The sequence below is a fragment of the Thamnophis sirtalis genome, unplaced genomic scaffold, assembly GCF_051295495.1.
Source record: "Thamnophis sirtalis isolate CommonGarterSnake01/CBP01778 unplaced genomic scaffold, rThaSir2_p1.2 scaffold_5, whole genome shotgun sequence".
Taxonomy (NCBI): domain Eukaryota; kingdom Metazoa; phylum Chordata; class Lepidosauria; order Squamata; family Natricidae; genus Thamnophis; species Thamnophis sirtalis.
The window spans coordinates 137578169-137589562 of NW_028261385.1; the positions used below are offsets into that span (position 1 = coordinate 137578169).

Genomic DNA, 11394 nt, shown 5'->3' on the forward strand with positions numbered 1-11394 from the left:
GAGCTTTAACTCCTCTTTTGTTAGGCTAACTCTAAACTGATTATATCATTCCTCGCTTTTTCAGTCAAAAACTATCTGGAATTTCTTAGTCCCATATTTGTTTTGAATATAGTCAATCCATCTTCTCCACTCCAGTCTGTCTTTCTCATTTGAGTGGTCCTTGAGATATGCTGATATTTTAGCCATCTCTGCAAAGTTTGTTACTTTTAATGTCCATTCTTGAATAGTAGGCAAATCTTCCTTCTTCCAGTATTGCGCCACCAACAGTCTTGCTGCCGTTATTAAGTACAAAATCAAGTTAGTCTCTATAACTGTACAATCAGTAGTTATACCTAACAGGAATAACTGAGGGAAAAATATGGAACGCTTCACGAATTTGCGTGTCATCCTTACGCAGGGGCCATGCTAATCTTCTCTGTATCGTTCCGATTTTAGTATATGTGCTGCCGAAGCGAGCACAAAAAAAAATCTTAAGCAAGCAGTCTGAAATTGGAATCAATTACAAGGAAGTGATGAGTTCTCTCCAAATGAAAAAATAGCTATCTGTTGGGGATGCTGTAATTGGAATTCCTGCGATAAAGTTGAGACTTGATCGTCTCTTACAGTTTTACAGTTCCAAAACAATCAAAAGGATGAGCAAAGAATGAGTAGATTCACCAAAAGCATAATTATTTCCCTCTCCCTGGTCCTTTGAGAACATTCAATACAAGTTCTCTCTCTAGTTCAATTGGCTAACAAATGAAGTCTCAAAGGTGCTTTTTCAGAAAGCAACTGGGCTGTCTTTCTTTTTTCTTTGAAGGTGTTTTGCTTCTCATCCAAGAAGCTTCTTCAGACTGTACCATAAGAGAAAACATATTTGGAGTCATCCCGCTATTCTAAATTCATAATCAAACCTGTTCCAGTTGGAACTGGAGTTCACGAAGATTTCAGCGGAACTCTAGACCAGTGTTTCTCAACTTTGGCCCACCTGAAGATGCGTGGACTTCAACTCCCAGAATCCCCCAGACAGCCAGAGTCAATACGTTGACTCCTGCAAAAGGGCGTTTGCACAATCATTCCTTTTATAGTCTTGAGAGGAGCCTAATTACCACCAGCTGAGTGCAATTATCTCCTGTAACTGTGTAACTGTTCTTTACGCCTATTAGCCCTCCATTGCCGGGCATCCAGGACCAACTCCCTTGTCTCCTTCCCACTGCTCCAATGCATGACATCAGGATCACACTCCCTTGTCTCCTCCCCACTGTTCCAAGGCTCAGGCACCTCCTGGTGGCCAACCATCCTCTCTGCACCCTGCTCGGAGTCGGCACCCTGTCCAGGGTCCTCCACCTCCTCCAGAGCCGACTCATAGGGTCCCTCACTGTCGGAGTCTGGTGGCAGCTCCACAGCTCCTGCTGGGCCACAACAGTTTCCTATGCACCAAAGCTGCATTTGGTAGAAATTTCCATGTATTTTGGAAATATCTGAATGAATTGACCTGAAACCGGGATGGAATTTGTTCCTTTACCACTTTATAATGCCTTGGTAAGGCTACACTTGGAATACTGCATTCAGTTTTGGTCACCACAATATAAAAAAAAAAGATGTGGAGACTCTAGAAAGAGTGCGGAGAAGAGCAACAAAAATGATTAGGGGACTGGAGGCTAAAACATATAAAGAATGGTTGCTGGAATTGGGTGTGTCTAGTTTAATGGAAAGAAGGTCTAGGGGAGACATGATAGCAGTGTTCCAATATCTCAGGGGTTGCCATAAAGAAGAGGGAGTCAAGCTATTCTCCAAGGCACCTGAGGGTAGGACAGGAAGCAATGGGTGGAAACTAATCAAGGAGAGAAGCAACTTAGAACTGAGGAGAAATTTCCTGACAGTTAGAACAATTAATCCGTGGAACAACTTGCCTCCAGAAGTCATGAATGCTCCAACACCAGATGTTTTTAAGAAGATGTTGGATAACCACTTGTCTGAAATGGTATAGGGTTTCCCGCCTAGGCAGGGTGTTGGACTAGAAGACCTCCAAGGTCCCTTCCAACTCTGTTATTCTATATTCTGTTCTGTTCTACTCTATTCTACTCTACTCTACTCCTTCACATCCTGTTGTGCACAATGTTCCCAGGTTTCCCAGGGCAGCATCAGTGTTGTGTTCAAGACAGTGCCCCATAGATAGCAATCTTTCCAGGTAAGCTGGATGTTTGATTCCACATCTGCAGGGGAAGGCTAAAGCCATTTTGCTTTGAGAGAGGAGAAAAAGAAATTGTGAAGGAGCGAGTTAGCCTTTTCATTTACAGTAAATAAAACGCAGGGCCTGTGTGCATGCTTTTAGTGTATGCTGTGCGTACGGGTGCATATACTGTTTTATACAATGAAGCCAGGCTGGCTTCTGCATTATTGCACAAACCGGATGAGTTGAGCAGCTTATGCAGCTCTCTGCTTGCTAAGGGGGGTGGGGGAGGGAGGAATAGTAGCTGCCTTTTCTTAACATAGTTCACTGGCTCCCAGTTCTGCATTAAAGCACCCAAGTGAGAACCCAGCAAGATGTTATCTGAACAGGCTCTTAGACAGCAAGTAGTTAGAAATGAATTATCGATGTGTAACAGGATGTGCTTGCATCCCCTTGAAAATATGAGAAGCCATCTGTGCTGGTCAGGTTATATAAGCCGTGGCAGAGCCCTGTTTTTTCCATTCTATCCAGAATGTAAAAAAAATTGCATGTTTAGGCAAACTATTATTCACGTGGGAGAGAAGTGAAAAGATCCTCTGAAATTATTCTTTCTTTGATGTAGAAATAAGGCTGTCCTGCTGCGATTAGGTTAACATGCCAAATGACCACAGCTTTGAAGGCGAGCTTCACGTTTAATGCCTACTGAGAGCCACTGACTTCATCGGATAAAAGTTTGGTAGAAGCGTACAGAGTTAAGCTTGGGTCATTTGCTCAGCTAACAAAATGCAGGGCTTTGGGAAAAAAAGACCAGAAAATTGGTATTATGCAAAATGAGGATAACTTAGTAAAACAAATTAGGGACCAGAGTCAAATGCATATAATAGCAATAGCAATAGCAATAGCAGTTAGACTTATATACCGCTTCATAGGGCTTTCAGCCCTCTCTAAGCGGTTTACAGAGTCAGCATATTGCCCCCAACAACAATCCGGGTCCTCATTTTACCCACCTCGGAAGGATGGAAGGCTGAGTCAACCCTGAGCCGGTGAGATTTGAACAGCCGAACTGCAGTCAGCTGAAGTAGCCAGCAGTGCTGCATTTAACCACTGTGCCATCTCGGCTCTTCCCGATAAGAAGGTTATATAATATATTATAGAAATAGATTCTGAAACAGAGCTAGTTAAAGACTGTGTGATAAAATGGGCACAAAATTTCGAAGAACCAATAATGATGGAAACATGGGAAAAGATATGGGTAAGAAATGTAAAATTTACGCAAGCCCAAAACTTGAGAGAGAATTTTTACAAGAGGTTTTATAGATGGCATTTAGATCCTAAAAAAATTAGCTTGTATGTATTCAAACTTACAACCTAAATGCTGGAGATGTGATTGTGCTGATGCTACGTATTATCGTATATGGTGGACTTGTAAAAAAGTCAAAGCATTTTGGATAAAAATATGGTGGATTATTCAAAATATTCTTAAAAAGAGGATAAAGTTTACTCCTCAGCTATTCTTGTTAGGTACAATTACAGATTGTACAGTTATAGAGACTAACTTGATTTTGAACTTAACAATGGCAGCAAGATTGTTGGTGGCGCAGTACTGGAAGAAGGAAGAATTGCCTACCATTCAAGAATGGACGTTAAAAGTATCAAATCTAGCAGAGATGGCCAAAATACCAGCATATCTCAAGGACTATTCAGATGAGAAATACAAGCTGGAATGGAGAAGATGGATTGATTATATTCAAAATAAATATGGGACTAAGAAATTTCAGATAGCTTATGAATGAATGAACAAGGAATGTTACAACTTATCTAAAGTTAGCTTCTCAAAAGGGGAGTTAAAGTACAAGCGAGGGACGATGCTAAAGTTAGTTAGTTTATTTATTTTAGTGTATGGTTGCTAAATGTTTATACCCTGTATTTGCTCTGGGAGGTTAGGGAGGGGAGCTGGGATTGGGGGGGGGGAGGGAAGTGGAAAGGTATATAATTGTAAAACTCATTAAAACTTTTAATTAAAAAAAATGCAGGGCTTTGCTTGGGGTCCATCTATTCAAGAAAAGAAAGAAGATTTTCTGTTGATTTCCACCTTATGCTAGGTCTGCTAATTTTAGAGAACATGAGCATTGCTGATAGAAAAGAAGCATGCTTAGGTCTGAAACCTTTGTGCTCAATCTCCAACTGAGCAGTGGAATGAAGCGCTTCTAATATTTGTCACCAAGGGCTAATTTGGCACCGGGCTAAAGTATTCCTGGGTTCTAGTTCTGCTCAGGGATAAAGCAGTTGGATGACTTTGGGATAGTTCCTCTCTCTCAGTATGTTGTCCTTGCTCTCACTGCACAGTTTGAATCCTTTTTCAATGCTGCAGCCGTAGGTTTATTGTATCTGTGCTTAAAGCTGGGCTGCAAAAATCCAGACAATCATTAGGTGGCAGTAAAAAGCCAGAGTTCACAGCCAGATACAGTTACAGCCAAATACAGGTAGTTGTCGACTTGCAACAGTTCATTTAATGACCATTCAAAGTTACAACGGCACGGAAAAATGTGACTTATGACCATTTTTCCCAGCATCCCCGTGGTCGTATGATCAAAATTCAGATGCTTTGCCAACTGACTCACATTAATGACGGTTGCAGTGTCCCTGGGTCATGTGATCCCCTTTTGCGATCTTCTGAGAAGTGAAGTCAATGGGACAGCCAGATTCACTTAACAACTGAGTCACTAACTTATCAACTGCAATGATTCACTTAGCAACTGTGGCAAGAAAAGTGGTAAAGTGGGGTGAAGCTCACCAATGTCTCACTTAACAACAGAAATTTCGGGCTCAATTATGGTCGCAAGTCAAGGACTACCCATATATTTGTGTTCTGACCCTTCCTCGTTCCACACCAAAGCACACTCCGAGCCAGAGATAAATTACGACATTTAATTAACAGACAAACAGGTCCTTGGCAGCAACCCAGAACAGACAAGCTTGGGCAGCAATAAACACAGATAAGGCTTGGCAGCAATCCAGCCTGCCAAGCTCATACAAAGTTCTGCGACATTCGATTCTGTGTTGACTTCTGCAAAGAGGGCCGTGTGCACAAGTAGCTTTTTATAGTCTGGAGAGGAGCCTAATGACCACCAGATGAGTGCAATTACCTCCTGTAACTGCGCAATTGTTCCTGAACCTATTAGCTCTTCGATGACGTGAATCCAGGAACAACTCACTACTGGCCTCTGGCTCACTCTCCCTTGTCTCCTTCCCACTGGTCCAAGGCTCAGGCGCCTCCTGGTGGCCAACCAGCCTCTCTGTGCCCTGCTCGGAGTCGGAGCCCTGGCCAGTGTCCTCCACATCCTCCAGAGCCAATTCATAGGGCCCCTCGCTGTCGGAGTCTGGTGGCAGCTCCAACGGCTCCTGCTGGGCCACAACATATTTGTATCTTCAAGTAAGTCCTGGCAACTATAGATTCATCTTCAGTCACTATAGGACAAGCTTGTGCTATTTTCTCAACAATGTTTTTTTTTTTTTGAAGTGGCTTATCATTGTCTTCTTCCTAAGGCAGTGAGAACAACTGTATCCAGACCACCCAGCTGTCTAAGACAGGACTCGAACACAGATTTTTCCTGTTCCTAGTCTGGCAATTTAGCCATTAGCCCAAATTGGTTTCCAGTAGTTTTGTTTTAGGAGACTACATCATACAATCTGGTAGTCCAAGATAAAGGAAGTATAATCAATGTGCACTTTCTAATACATTTGGCTACATATGGGCAAGATATCTCTGGTCACAATGAATTACTGTCTTTGTTCCTTTTAAAGTGTTTTATAATATTGAGGTTGTATCTGAGGTTCGAATTAGGCACAATCACTATTCCTACTAAATAGGATTCACTGTCAGAGTAAGAACTATTCGGAGATAACTATTTGGGATGTGTAACCCCAAAACTGGCTCCAATATCTGAAACCCACATCTTTCAAATAACTTCGTTAAGGCTGAGGATCAGGTACAGTTTAATCTGAAATTCCGAACAGAAGTGAAGAGTTTTGAAGAGCTATTAAATCTGTGGTTTAACTGCACAGCCCTGTCCAGGCAGTTACCAGGAACCAACACTGACTCAAAGGTGACCACAAAAAGAATGCCTATGATGGATTTACAAAGAAACTCATAAATGTCTTGATTCTTTTGGATGTTGTGAAAGGGAGATGCTATATCTGAAAAAAAAAGATTATTTTCCTATAAAACTACAAATGAGAATGGTGGAAAAATAGAGCTACGTATGATTATTCAGGAAATGATTTTTCAGGAGACTTACAGAACAGGAGGTTCTGTGGGGGAAAAAGAGGGAAATATAAAAGTTCAAGAGCCTGACAAGATTTTATTAAGAGCCTTGTTTCACATAGAACTGTTCTACAGCAAATCAACCAGTCCAAAATAGCAGTTAGCAGTTAGCAATAGCAGTTAGACTTATATACCGCTTCATAGGGCTTTCAGCCCTCTCTAAGCGGTTTACAGAGTCAGCATATCGCCCCCACAGTCTGGGTCCTCATTTTACCCACCTCGGAAGGATGGAAGGCTGAGTCAACCCTGAGCCGGTGACATTTGAACTGCCGAACTGCAGATAACAGTCAGCTGAAGTGGCTGCAGTACAGCACTCTAACCACTGCGCCACCTCGGCTCTTTATTGGGCTGACGAGGAATAGAAATTGACCAACAAATGGTGAAATGTATTTGTTACTTGTGGGTTTACTCAAACTTTTGATACAAATTCCTTACATTGACTAATTTGTGACTATAGTATACAATGGGATTCATTTAAAAGAATTTGCTAGACTTCCTTTTGTTCCCCTAAACCAGGAGTGTCAAAATGGCAGCCGATGGCTGGATGTGTCATGCACAGGCCACGCCACCCCAGCTTCATGAAGGGGGAAAATGTCATGAAATGTCACGTGACAGCCACATGATGCGGCAAGTTTGACACCCATGACTGAAATAAAATGGTATAGAGGGACATCAAACTCTTTGATTTTGCTTTTGTAACACAGTTGCTGTATTTGTTAACTCCCAAAGAAACTCACCAAATCTTTACCTACCACCATCCTTTCAATATTAACTCCCCTCTTCCTGTTTAACTCAGATGATTTTAGTTTCTTAGTTTTCTAATCTCAAATATGAGTGTTTTGCTTCTTTATTAATTTGAAACTTTGCCTTAGGTTCATTTCTCCTAAGGGACAGTTTTTAAATGTTGATTTCTTTAATATGTAGCTTGTGGGTGGTCTTATCAAATATACATAATTTGGGGTATCATAACTGTTGGGGCCCATCAGGAACCATTGGAGCTGCCACCAGACTCTGACAGCGAGGGGCCCTATGAGTTGGCCCTGGAGGATATGGAGGATCCTGGACAGGGTTCCGACTCAGAGCAGGGCACAGAGAGACTGGTCGGCCACCAGGTGGCGCCTCAGCCTTGGATCAGTGGGGAGGAGACAAGGGAGAGTGATCCAGAAACCAACAATGAGTTGTTCCGGGATGCACGCCGTTGTAGGGCTACTCGGCATCAAGAACAACTACATAATTACAGGAGGTAATTACACTCAGCTGATGGTCATTAGGCTCCTCTCCAGACTATAAAAGAGACTGCTTGTGCCACACCCTTCCTGCAGAAGTTAACACTTGGACTAAAGAGAAACTAACTTGGCAGGCTGGATTGCTGCCAGAGTTTGTTTGAATTGCTGCCAAGGTTTGTCGGACTTGCTGCCAAAGTCCTTATCTATTTGTGTACTTGACTTTCAGCCACCGAGATTCTGGTCTTGTTATTAAAGGACATTCTCATTAAGCAGGTCTCGGCTTTCGTCACTGGATGGAGGAGGGGGTCAGAACACATAACTATAACTAAAAATCAAAAGTTAGCCAGAGAAACATCCTGTGTCATGCTCTGTGCTGCTAAATTTCTAATAAGGAGCTGCCTTGTGGCATCCTTATAAAAACACTGGAGTCAGGATAATGGCTGCCCACCTTAAAAAATAATAGTAGAGAACCTTTGGAACATGTTTTGCCGAATGGACTTTCCTTTCCAGGTTGAGATAAGAAGCAAAATGGAAATATATTCAGAGATCAAACTGTGGTTCTACTTCTCTTCCAGCTTTGATACATTCAACCAAGGGTTTGAGACGAATGCTTCTCTAACCAATTTTTTTACACTAGTTTGTCTCTGGCCCAGAGGAAGAATGAGAGAAATCTTCTAAAGTCTTGGATGGGTATCGTTTAGCAGTTGTTCCAAGTCTTACTAAACAACTGGCAATTGTTGTTGGGAGAGTACTTATATTTCTAGAGGTATTAGATTGGAGAGGAGTTCTAGCCTAAAAAGAGATGAATGGCCCCAATCATAAGAACCTACGAAATTATTTATGTAAAGTGGAATGTTCAGAATCCAGATGGAAGATGTAGTCTGAATCCTCATGAGCATGTGTCAAAAGGCATTTTGGGAATAACCTATCCCAGAATATAAGTAGAATGTACTTCAGTAATCGTGTGTGTGTGTGTGTGTGTGTATTTTATGACTCCAGTCTATGGCTTTTGAGTATGTTGCAAAAATATGGCAATAAAGATAAGCAAAGGCCTAATCCAGGATGGTGCAATCATTCCTATCATCCCTTCTAATAAATGTCCAGGGTTCTTTTCATTTTAACCACATTTCTTTTCACATAAATTCCTTTAACTTGTAATTGCTTCATAAAAAAAAATGACTAATTGGCTGAGCTATTTGTTCTGCTGTTGGAAGCTGGTCTTTGCTATGCCGCCTAGTCCAATGGGTGAATCTGTTGCTTCTGATGGATAGGAAGTTGTTAGAGCAGTGTTTCTGAACCTTGGTCACTTGAAGATGTCTGGACTTCAACTCCCAGAATTCCCCAGCCAGCGAATGCTGGCTGGGGAATTCTGGGAGTTGAAGTCCAGACATCTTCAAGTGGCCAAGGTTCAGAAACACTGAGTTAGAGCAATATATATATATATATATATATATATATATATATATATATATATATATATATATATATATATATATATATATATATATATATATATATATATATATATATATATATATATATATATATATATATATATATATATTTTACAAACTGGTCTTACTCCTCCTTTGCCAAATCAACCAAATGTTCTCAACATGTGTGAATAGTTTTCACATGAATTCACTGCGTCACATTGTTCAGTCTGATCTATACCAGATATTTGGCTACTTGTGCAAAAGGAGAATAGAGAAATAAAGAGGTGAAAAACCAGGCGTGCTCCCTGCCTCCACAACAAAGGTGTGCAGAGGATTTAGAAAAAGATACGTGGGGACTGATCACGCCAATCGTATTTTTTACAAGGTGGTGGAGGAAATCATGCTCAGGCTAGGAAAAGAAAAGACTTTAGGAAATTGCCTTAAGCCAGGGCAAACATTCCTCCACTGAGCCCAGTTTTCTATTGAAAGTGCTTACTAGTTCCTTGAGGTCCTTCACCCCTTCCCATCCAATTCTATGAACTAGAGATACTATTGTCAATCCAGAAGCTGGCCTGGCTGAAGCCATCTTGGAGCTTCAGTGCTGCCACACTGGAGCGAGGGATAGGGAGGGGGGATTAGAATAGCAATAGCAATAGCAGTTAGACTTATATACTGCTTCATAGGGCTTTCAGCCCTCTCTAAACGGTTTACAGAGTCAGCATATTGCCCCCAACAATCCGGGTCCTCATTTTACCCACCTCGGAAGGATGGAAGGCTGAGTCAACCCTGAGCCGGTGAGATTTGAACAGCCGAACTGCAGAACTGCAGTCAGCTGAAGTAGCCTGCAGTGCTGCATTTAACCACTGCGCCACCTCGGCTAGAAATAGCTGAGGTTGTGTAGTCAAAATGAAATGCCTTCGCTTGGGAACCAGGGGCATTCTCACACATGGTCGGAGAAAGGAGGAATGATGTCATCAGACCAGCTGCCTTGATTGGGCCATGTGACTGATTGTTTGGGGTTGAGGAATTTTTTTTGAATTGGGTGAAAACCAAGGTCCCCTCAGAGTTGGCTTTCACCAGATATGTGCCAATATTATATTTCCAATAAAGCTCTCAGGATTTCAAGTAACACCCCCAACAAAAGAAGACTCCGGGGCCTGAAGTTCCTCAAAATTCCATTTTATTAGAGATGTCATATTGGCACATCTGGGAAAACCTGAATCTGAAAGCTTCCAGGTTTTCCCCAGCCAAAAGAAAGTTCAAGTCCCTGCCCATGTCCATCACATGGCCCAATCAGGCTCTGTCTCAACTAGAGATGCCTCCTAGTCATACCTCTCCAGATGCAGGGCAAGCTGTCCTTGACTCTCTGAAAAAGGAATGTTATTAGGACTATAAATCTCCCAGACTCCATATAATCCCACCTCCCATGTTTCCACAACATTGAATGTGGCAGGCCAGAAGGCCCAATGTAAAAGATGGCTTCCAGGCCTGACCAAAGCTATTTTTTGAGGAATTCACCTGCCTCAGAGGTTTTGCTTCCAATGGATCTATTACTTGGAACCCTGACAACTATGATGAAAAGTCCTTTCTACTTGGAAGGCACCAAGTAGGTTCCCTGGTGAGTATTCCTGAGTCATGGATCATCCCTGTTTAACCATGCGTCATTTAACCATAGAAATGAGGCATAATGTTCAAAGGCTGAAAGGTTCCAGAAAGCTTGTAAATGTAGAAATGGGGCCAGGGGGAGGAGGGGAGTCAGCCTCTATATTGCTTGCTTGCTATCGGCTACCATAGTAGGATGGGTTTTTAGTATTTGGGAGGGGAATCATGCTGGAGAAGATAACTTGGGATGAGGAGGGAGTTTTGTTCTCACCATCTTCTGCGCATGCTGAATGGACTTGTTTAAGTCTGGTCAAGGTCAACTGTCTCTGCATACCAGATGGATGAGGCCACCTGAAGATGCACCCCACATGACACCTTTGGGGGCTGGAGATTGGACATTTAGCTTGGGGTTGTTGGGTGGGAGGGATTTGAGTAAACTTTTGACATGTACAATTTTGCCCCTTTAACCTGAGATCTTGCTTTACATTCGCTGCTTTCATTTCATATTCAGTAAAAGTACCTTTTCTTTACAACCATGGAGTTGGGGGTTTCCTTTCTTGAATTTTGAAGGAGGCACATCTGACAATTTTGTCCTCAATGATTTCCCCCCCCCCCCTTATAAATGTGAAGTTGGGAGAAACTCTGAAAAGCAAA

General features: G+C 42.0%; 1 non-coding gene across 1 annotated transcript; it reads right to left on the minus strand.

Annotated features, from left to right (window-relative positions):
* Window positions 1-352: 352 nt before the first annotated feature.
* On the minus strand, window positions 353-459 carry LOC148045668 (U6 spliceosomal RNA). Its single transcript, XR_015696824.1, has one exon. It is a non-coding gene; the product is annotated as a U6 spliceosomal RNA (small nuclear RNA).
* Window positions 460-11394: the final 10935 nt, after the last annotated feature.